This window comes from Eptesicus fuscus, chromosome 3, assembly GCF_027574615.1.
Source record: "Eptesicus fuscus isolate TK198812 chromosome 3, DD_ASM_mEF_20220401, whole genome shotgun sequence".
Taxonomy (NCBI): Eukaryota; Metazoa; Chordata; class Mammalia; order Chiroptera; family Vespertilionidae; genus Eptesicus; species Eptesicus fuscus.
In genome coordinates this window covers 15065089-15075115 of record NC_072475.1, presented here as the reverse complement: position 1 = coordinate 15075115, position 10027 = coordinate 15065089, and the positions used below count along the sequence as shown (strand labels likewise).

Here is a 10027-nt window from a genome sequence, read left to right as displayed (position 1 = left end):
GGAAATAAAAAATAAAAAAATATATTTGTGTTATATATGACATAATCTTGTATTTGTAAATTTTAAAGCATCTATTAAAATATTAAAACTAAGAAATGAGTTCAACAAGATCCTTACTGGATATAAGATCAATATCAAAATGTCAATTGTATTTCTACACATTAACAATAAACAACCTGGAAATAAAATTTAAAAAAACAATTTTATTGTCAAAAAAATTAAAGCAGATATAAATTAATGGAAATATATTCAATATTCATGGTGAAAAAAGAGTTGTCTTTTTTTATTTCATGGTACGGAGCTATAGTAATCAAGACAGTATGTCCTGGCATGAGGACAAACATATATATCAGTGTGTACTGGCATGAGGGTAAATATAAAATTACCCAAGACAAATAAAAACATGTTCTCTCTCACACACACACGCACACAAAACAACAACAAAAACATGGGAGTAAACATTCATGGCAGCATTATTAATTATAACCAAAAAGTCTAAGAGTACAATTATCATCAACTCTTGATTGGATAAGAAAATGATGATAGATAGATGGATAATCTTTAAATATTAATGTTAAAAAGGAATTAAGTAATGTCACATACTACACTCTGAATAAAACTTGGAAAACATTTTTCTAAGTGAGAGGATCCAGCCTCATGAAGTAAATGGATGGTAAGAACGTATGAAAAGTGAGCCATGGATTTGGTGCTACAAGGTAGTACAATAGGAAGAACAGAGTCAAACAAATTAGATCCTATTGACCATTTGGTACTTAATAGTTGTTAGACATAGGTGTTAATTTAACTTCTCCAGAAAAAGTAGGAAAATATTATCTGCACCATGTTTTTGCAATGAATAATTAATTTATGTATGTACTGGTATAGTAGAGCATGGTGCTTAATAAGCTGAGAGTTTATAATTTTTGTGTTTGTTTTGTCCAAAAATAAGACTTGAAATTTAAGAAGTATAAATATAAAAATAAGGCTTGAGGTCCAGCTAGAGAATTAGTTCCTGATATTAGATAAAGAAAGTAAACAAAAAACCACAGTCATTCAGAGAGAAGTTGGGTAAGGTTTGGCAATATTGACCACAAGACTGTCATTGTTAGGACTGGTCTTCTGAAACACGGCTTCTTTCATGTGTCATGGAAGGGTGAGAACTTGGATTTTTCTGGAGCCAGAGCTGAGCCCATAGGACATGGTATTTTTCATTCCATACCTACCATGAGTGAGCTGCAAACCATAAAGCTCCTGATCATCACTGATGGACTGGCTGTAGCTTCCTGAGTCAAGGATAAGAATAAATCTATTACCCGGAACTTTTGACTCTGATGACACCAGATTTGTTTCTTTCTGCTTTATTTACCTTAATATGGAACATACACAAGGATTTGGAACAAGTTCTAAAAAAAAAACATAAATGATTAATGGAATCAGCTCACTGAGTTAGGAAGAAAGATTACAAGAACTAAAATTGTATTGTTTAGTTAAGCATCAGTTGCCTAAAGATGTAATAACCTCCAAGTACTTGAAATCTTACCTTATAATAGACAAATATGCAAATTGACTGCACCTTCGCTACGCCCAAGCCACGCCCACCAACCAAGCCACGCCCATCAACCACGCCCACCAGGAAACCGTTACAGGGACGCTGGGGCCTGTGTCTTTCCGGGCGCCTGCTCCGATGGCAGGGACCCGGCTGGGGTGCGGTGTGGCGGAACCCAAGGCCCGGAAAGCCGCCCGGGGCGTTCCGGGCCTTGGGCGCCAGCCGGGTGCCTTGGGCGCCAGCCGGGTGCCTGCTGCGATGGGAGCAGGGACCCGGCTGGGGGGCAGTGCGGCCGAGCCCTGGGGGTCTGCTCCTGCAATCGGGTCGCAGGGACGCTGGGTGCAGCTGAGCCCAAGGCCACCGCCCAGGGCCAAGCCCGGACCCTGAAAGAAGGTAGAGGGCAGTGGCCACAGCCAAGGCCTGGGTCCCCGGTGCCGGCAGAAATCTGGTGCAGGCAGCCAGGTGAATGAAGGTCTATTGCACGAATCTTCGTGCAAACGGGCTACTAGTATGAAAATAATATGCTGCCCTTCAAATGAAAATTTAAAACTACTAGCCCATCCATAGAACTGGTGTTAAGTTATTTTTCTCAGTGGTGAGAATAGCTTTCACAATTTTCAAGACTCTCCTTCATCAAGTCCCTCTTATGACTAACTAGAGGCCTGGTGCACAAAATTCTTGCACTCGTGGGGGTCCCTCAGCCCAGCCTGTACCCTCCCTCAGTTGGGAACCCTCAGGGGATGTCTGACTGCTCTCCCCTCTGGGGAGCAGGCCTAAGCCAGTAGTTGGACATTCTTAGCGCTGCCTAGGAGGCAGGAGAGGCTCCCGCCAACGCCGCTGCGCTCACCAGCCGTGAGCCCAGCTTCTGGCTGAGTGGCACTCACCATGTGGGAGCGCACTGAGCACCAGGGGGCAGCTCTTGTATTGAGAGTCTGCCCCCAGATGGTCAGTGCGCATCATAGCAACCAGTTGTTCCGCCTTGCGGCTGAAACTGACTCTCCAACATCCCCTAAGTAGTCCCGGATTGCGAGAGGGTGCAGGCCAGGCTGAGGGGCCCCACCGGTGCACGATCGGGGCTGGGAAGTGATGAGGGAGGTTGGCCAGCTGGGGAGGAACCAGGGGATAGTTCCATGGTGTGTCTGGCCCATCATGCTCAGTCCCAATTGGCCAGACCCCAGCAGCAATCTAACCTACCAGTCAGAGCATCTGCCTCCTGGTGGTCAGTGATTGTCATAGCAACTGGTCGACAGGTTGACTGTCTGCCCCCTGGTAGTCAGTGCACATCATAGCAAGCAGTTGAGTGGCCTTAGCATATCATTAGCATATTACACTTTGATTGGTTGAACGGATGACCCGACGACTGGACACTTAGCATATTAGGCTTTTATTATATAGGATTGGATTTATATATTGGGCCAGGATTAATGATGTGCTTGTAAATGGGAAAGTGGCTAAATTATCTAACTTTAATAGAGACAATCTTATACTATTGAACTGTTCTCTGTGTGTGCATTTTCCCCCCAACACCAAACACATCTTCAAACACACCAACAGGATGTTCAATAATTCAATTCAGTTCTGACACTATCTACCTGGAGTTAGTATCAGATCTCACAGGTTAAAGAGTTTCATCCCACAAGACTGCTCATGTTTCAAATGTCAGTTGCAAGTCCCACGGCACACATAATTCTGACCAACTGGCTATAAATCAAGAGGTCTCCACAAATCCCTCTTCAAACATAAAATTTGCTAGAACAGCTCACAGAACTTAGGGGGGAAAGTTTACTTATATTTGCTGGTATTACAAAGGATACAACTTAGGAACAGTAAAAGTGGAAGAGATGCAAAGATCTAGGGAAAGGGCGGTTGAAGGTGTGGGTCTTCCATACTCTCTCTTGGCATGCTATCATCCCAGTAGCTTCATGTGTACCTCAACATAAAAGGTTTCAAACTTTGGGGATTTTTATGGAGATTTCATTGGCCATTAGTGATTAACTCAATCTCCAGTCCCTCTCCTTTCTCAAAGGTTGAAGAGTAGAGCTGAAATTTCAAAACTTCTAATCAAGGTGACCAGCCCCCAATCTGAAGCTAGAGCTATCTAGGGGCCCAAGGGGCACCTCATTAGAACAAAAGACTCTTCTATCACCTTTATCGCTTAGGAAATCCCAAAGGTTTAGGAGCTCTGTGCCAAGAACTGAGAAAAGTGCCAGATAACTTTCTGTGATACCACAGGCCACTCCCTGTTTTCCACCAAGGATTCCTTACAGGACAAGGATCCTAACAGTTAAAAGATGCTGGCACATTAATAGAGCCCCATTTAGTCATTAACAATTCGTCCAATCCATCATCCTATTATATGAACATGTCTCCCAGGGCATGAAACTCAAAGCTTGCAGGCTTCCATTAGATTTTGTCAGGTTACAAATGCAAGAGTGGTCTCAGCAATATATGGCTTCACCCTTTCAGGAATATGACTTAATGTCATTGATAGGTCCTGTGATTTTAAACAAAAGGAGGTAAAACAAACCACTTTTATCACAGGCTTATTGATAAAAACAAGGGTTAACTTCCTAAAGCATCTCATCTATGTTATAACAAAATGTCATTGAACAAGGACCTGCTCTAATTGAGTTTAGAGACAGTATAATCTCCAGCTTTGAGCTAGTTTGCAGGTGTTAATGTTGTTAAAGAACAATAATCAACCAAGTAAATTTGAAGATTTTACTTGCTTTATTAAGCAGTTCATGAATCTGGCAATATTTCATCTAGCAACTAGAAGCGTGATCTGGGGGAGGGGAAAGGCAATGGGCATTAGAGCATTTATCCATTACTCAACATATTATGGGTATGTCAGGTTTCAAGATTATTTTGTGTCCTTCAATCATAGGAGTAGTTATAACACAAGCTAATAATTGCCCCTCAAATGGACATATTCAAAGTCCCAGCAGTCATGCTGGAAAGCATTCACAGGCTTTTGACATAATTCCTAGTAAACACTCCACACAGTAATACCACACTGAGAACATGATCTTACCAGCTATGTACTTATTCTATACTGATGGGGCTTAGACAATCTTATTGGCTCCCACTTAGCAATAGCACTTGAAGGGCAGATTTACATATCTTATCCTTTATAATGCTTGGTAGGGAAAATGTCTTCAGCCAGACACAGTGTCCATTCTAATAATACATTCATGAAAAAGTTATAAAACCACTTCAAATAGAGCCTGTTCAAAGATACTAATCATCCTTCAAACTTTCATCTTAATCACATCAACCTTTACTCCATTGGGACTTCATCAAATGGTTTTGGTTTTATAATTCTAGATAGAGCAGGCATTCCCCAGTCAGAGATAATATCCATAGGTGTAATATCCATGTTCATAAACCATTCAGGTAAAGGAGACACACCTCTTCTCATAAAGTCTGTTTAAACATTCCCAGTTTCATCCAAACCACTACCTTAATCCTGTCAACCCTACCATGTCTACATTCTTTACGGTTCCTATGTCAAGAAATCCCAGAAACTTTTCTTCTCTACCCCCTGACTATATCCACTCAAGCACAGCAGGCTTTGGGTCTCCATCAGGGTTTCAAGCTGAGGGGCTCAGGACCTTTTGTTAATCTTTATCTTGATTAATCAGCCTAATTACAGCCCCAAGCATTTCCCTGCCCAATTTCTCATTGAAATATTTGCCTTCGTGCTTGTAAAATTACTCTAAACAATTGCTGTGTGTCCCAGCCAGCTGATTGATCCTGCCGAGCCACCAGTCATGATGTCACAAAAATGCCATCTCAAATGGAACAGGCCATGGAAACCATGATGTTCATCCTCTTGCTCTCAATAAATGAATTTTTCTTTCAGCTCCTCCCCCGCCCCAACACCCCAGTTACTACAGACAGGGTTAAATAGAGTGAAGTTGTCGGGGGGCCCTTTAATGTTAGGAGACATCAGGGGCTTGCTTTCCACTCCACCTTCAATAACAGTATATGAAGGCCTTTGTTTCAACAGCATCATCCCAGCTATACTAATAAAAAGGTACTATGCTAATTAGACCAGGAGAACTTCCGGGAGACCTTCTGGATGTCCTTCTGGACAAACTCATGGGGGTGGGGCTGATGCAGAGGCGGTTAGGGGCGATCAGGCCAAGAGGGAAGGGCAGTTGGGGGTGATCAGACACGCAGGGGCAGGGGCAGTTGGGGGCAAGTAGGCTGGCAGGCAGAGTGGTTAGGGGTGATCAAGCAGGCAGGCAGGTGAGTGGTTAAGAGCCAGAGGTCCCAGATTGTGAGAGGGATGTCCGACTGCCAGTTTAGGCCCAGTGGGATCGGGCCTAAACCAGCAGTCCTACATCCCCTGAGGGGTCCCAGATTGGAGAAGGTGCAGGTCGGGCTGAGGGACACTACAACCCCCTTCCCCCTGCCCCGTGCATGAATTTTGTGCACTGGGCCACTAGTTTTTAAATAACTATCTAAAGATTCCCACAGGGCTACGACAAGTTTCTTGACTTCCCCTTGGCCTCTCCCTATTCTCTTGTTAATTAAGCTAATGTTTTTTTCAGCTTCTGAGAGGCCAATGAGGGGAAGCTCAGACAGCAAATTGAATAAAGCTTCTGAACCGTTGCTCTATTCTATTGCAGTAAGGTTACACGGGTGCCCTTGCAAAAGAGGTCATATTAATCATAAAATGTACCAAAATATGGGTAACAGGCATACTCAGTGGATGCATAACTGGATTATCATTACGCCATTCCCACATGTCTGGCAGGTGAAGCATATCAACTGCTTCATCTGGGCTTTTCCACTTGGCTGGCTTTTTAAAAGTATATGTGCTTATTGATTTCAGAGAGGAAAGGAGAGGGAGAGAGAGATAGAAGCATCAATGATGAGAGAGAATCATTGACCAGCTGCCTCCTGCATGACCCACAATGGGAATTGAGCATAAAACCCAGGCATGTGTCCTGACCGGAATCCAACTGTGACCTCTCGGTTAGTAGGCCAAAGCTTATGCCGGTTGGACATTGGCTGGCTTTTTATAAGGGGAGTAGGATAAACAGTGTTGTCAGGGTAAACAGTGCCTCCAGTAGTTTTTCCAGTTGGTAGACCAGGCTGGCTCTTGCCTTGAGCATCGCCTGCTGTATGTCTGGACCATGTGTATCCATCTGTGATTATTCCATAAGGAGCTGTCTGTGGGTCCTGTATCAACCCAAACATGTTCTTTCTTGCTGCAGCTTTCACAAACAAAGATACTGCCCCTAAATTAGTCACTCTCTTAATCCATTTTATTGAGGATTTTTCAGAAAGCTGATAATACTGATAAACAAAATGAGAATATCTGCTGTATACATACCACGCCCCTAGATTCAGTTATTTCTTTGTTTTGTCTTTCAACAATGTTGACTACCTTATTGGTGACCAGAGATTTTTTTTTTTAGTTACTTTCTGTTGTCCTGGCATAATTTTTCCTTTAGGGTGTTTTTGTGGTTAGTGGCTGAAACTCAGACTGACTGAATCTGAACTTGGTCCAGCGTCAAGGTCCAGCTCAGCATTTTCTTTCATTTTAGCTGTTACCGATTATAACAACCAAGGGATTGCATGTTTGGCGTGCTTTTTATTAGTTTTCATTTTCTTTGGTATCCAATGTGTCAGTTTCTCTGGAAGTCAGATCTACCACCATTTCTGAATCCCACTGGTAAGTTTTACCTTTAGTAACTGTTCACAATGCAACTGAATTCTCATACCATGGGTGACCAAGTAGCCATACATGAATAAAAGATCTCTCATCCTCCCACCCTTTTGTTTATCTTCACAGATAACACTTTCCTGTGAACCAGGGCTGTTCTAGCAAGTTCCATATTTTTTGACACTAAATGAAAGGCTTTTTTTTCCCCTTCCTGACACCAAATATTGATTATCTTTTCCAACACCACTTCTCCCATTTTCTAGACACTGACTTGGTGTCCCAAAATTAAACTTCATCCTGATGCTGACTTCCTGGAGTGAGCATCAGGTATTACAAGTTAAGGGGTTCAGAACTCCAGTTTCAGACACCAGTCACAGTCGTGGGCCACCCGTACTTACTTCTCTGACTGACCAACGATAAATCAGTGGTTCCGAAGACGCTCTCCCTACTCAGGTTCAATAATTTGCTAGAGTAGGTCACAGAACTCAGGGAAACACTTTACTTATATTTTCCGGTTTATTATAAAGGATAGTACTCAGGAATAGGCAAAATGAAAGAGATTCAGAGGGCAAAGTGTGGGAAGGAGGGATCATGGAGCTTCCACGTGCTCCCCAGGTACCCCATCGTCCCAGCAACTCGGTGGGTTCATGAACTGGATAGCCCTTGAATCCCATCACTTACGGTTTTTCTATGGTTTTTTATTGGCTATCAGTGATTAACTTCATCACTATGTCCTCCCTCTCATCAAAAGTTAGGGGTGGAGATAGAAACCTAAGCTTCTTCGATTAGCCCCCATCCTGCAGCTATTTAGGGGCCCACACACAAAGACTGGCCTTATTGGAACAAAGGACTATCACATTAATCACTCAGGAAATCCAAGGTTTGTAAGAACTCTGTTTTCAGGTGCCAGGAAGGAGGACAAAGACCAAATATCTTTCTATGATACCACAACTACATACTAACCCATTGAATTAGCTTATTGCAAGCAAAGTGAAATACTGGGCCATCCATTGGTGTGCTTACCACGCACGTACCATGTATAATAATGGTATAGCTCCTGGCCAAGTATTTGCAATTTCTTACTCTCTTGATCAAACTGTATTTAGGCTTCTTTCTTTCCCATAGGCCCCTGAACTCTGGCTTGTCCCCGCCTTGGGCAAGGACAAAGATGCAGAATATGCCTCCCTCATCAGTTTACCCCCAAATTAGTTGACCCAACAGACATATTTCCCATCAGGTGGCTCCTGTTATACTATTCACTCACCTCCTCTTGCTTGTTCAACTTCCTCTTGTACATTTCTGCTAGGCTCCGCTTACCTTTCCCTATAAAAGAAAAGCCATTTTCTCTTTGATTTTGAGACACTTCCAGATTTCTGAGCTCTGAGTGTACCTCCCATTGTCTTTTGGAATAAAGCCTCTCCTTGCATAAGCCTGGGTTTGCTTTTATTTGAAGCCAAGTGTTAATAATGTTATAATTATATCAGATGTCAATATCAGCATCAAGTCTACCCAGACAAAATGTAACTAAGAATTAAACAATTCTATTATGGATTTTATCAATGCAAAGCAGGCAATATGGATAATTTTGTGAATTATGAAAGTGCTTTTTTTTTAAAGGTGCTATTTATAAATCGAGTTCTAAAGTGAAAGGAAGGCAAAAAACACATCTGTTAAAAATTAACATTTGGCTGCATACCAAGTAAAGTTTTCTTAGAATTATAAATTGCTTCATTTGGGGGAGTTTTAACTTTAGTAGAACTACATTATTTTTATTTTTTTTACATTTCATTTGTTTAAAACTAACTAGTCATCATCCAGATATATATATATACACATACACATACACACACACACACACACACACACACACACACACAGTATATTTAACAGTTACCTTAATTTTTATTAGATAAAAATATAAATGCTTCACAGTTTGGGTGTCATCTTTACATAGGGTTCATGCTAATCTTCTCTTTTCATTCCTGTTTTACTCTATGTGCTGCTGAGAGAAGTTAGAAACAACGTTAGGCAGGCAGGGTAAGGGGTAAAAGGATGGAGAAAATATGGGCATTGCAATTGGAGCCAAGTGAAACCACAGGAATACTGGTCTTGCAGAAAAACAGGATGCCACAAGGCAAGAATACATACCTTGCATTTGCAGTAGGTTACAAAAGATAGGGGTGGAAGAAGAAGAAAGTGCAGACATAACTACAGGGCCAAGCAGGGCTGGGCACCAAACTGCAAGGATGATTATCTTACAGGTGCAGAATGTTTCAAGAGATGGGTGAGAAGGAGGGAAGGAGGAGGGGGAAGCACAGGATAGGTTTTGAAATTGTTGCTAGGCAAGGAAAGTAGAAGGAGCCAAAAAGAGAACAAAAGGAATAGACAAAAGGAATTGGCTCAGGGCAGATAAAACTCCTAGACAAGTGAGCTTCAGTGGTAACCCATTCTTGGTCCCCCTCCCTGTGCAGGGTGTTTGTATCAGCTTATAATAAAGTTCCACACTTTTGCTTAAATCTTCTGGTCCATGATTTCATTCTTCAACTTTGTGAGATACGGTCCCGGGAAGAACATCAAGAACATTGACTTGCCATTTGGGTGTCACTGCCATACCAACACCTAATTTTTTAAAATAGAAAACTGTTTGAAATCAATACACCCCAGGATTCAAGGCCTATGTGAGAGGTCTTTAGACTAAGGAGGGCCACTGATTCTTCTGTTTAAAATAATAATTCTAGGCATTACTCCATGCAGCTATCAGATAAGAAAAAAATTACTTACCGATAATAATAAAAGCATAA

The 10027-nt window shown here is 42.0% G+C and overlaps 1 non-coding gene across 1 annotated transcript; it reads right to left on the bottom strand.

Annotated features, from left to right (window-relative positions):
* Positions 1-9136: 9136 nt before the first annotated feature.
* Positions 9137-9238, bottom strand: LOC129148626 (U6 spliceosomal RNA). Its single transcript, XR_008555628.1, has one exon. It is a non-coding gene; the product is annotated as a U6 spliceosomal RNA (small nuclear RNA).
* Between the last annotated feature and the right edge of the window lie 789 nt (positions 9239-10027).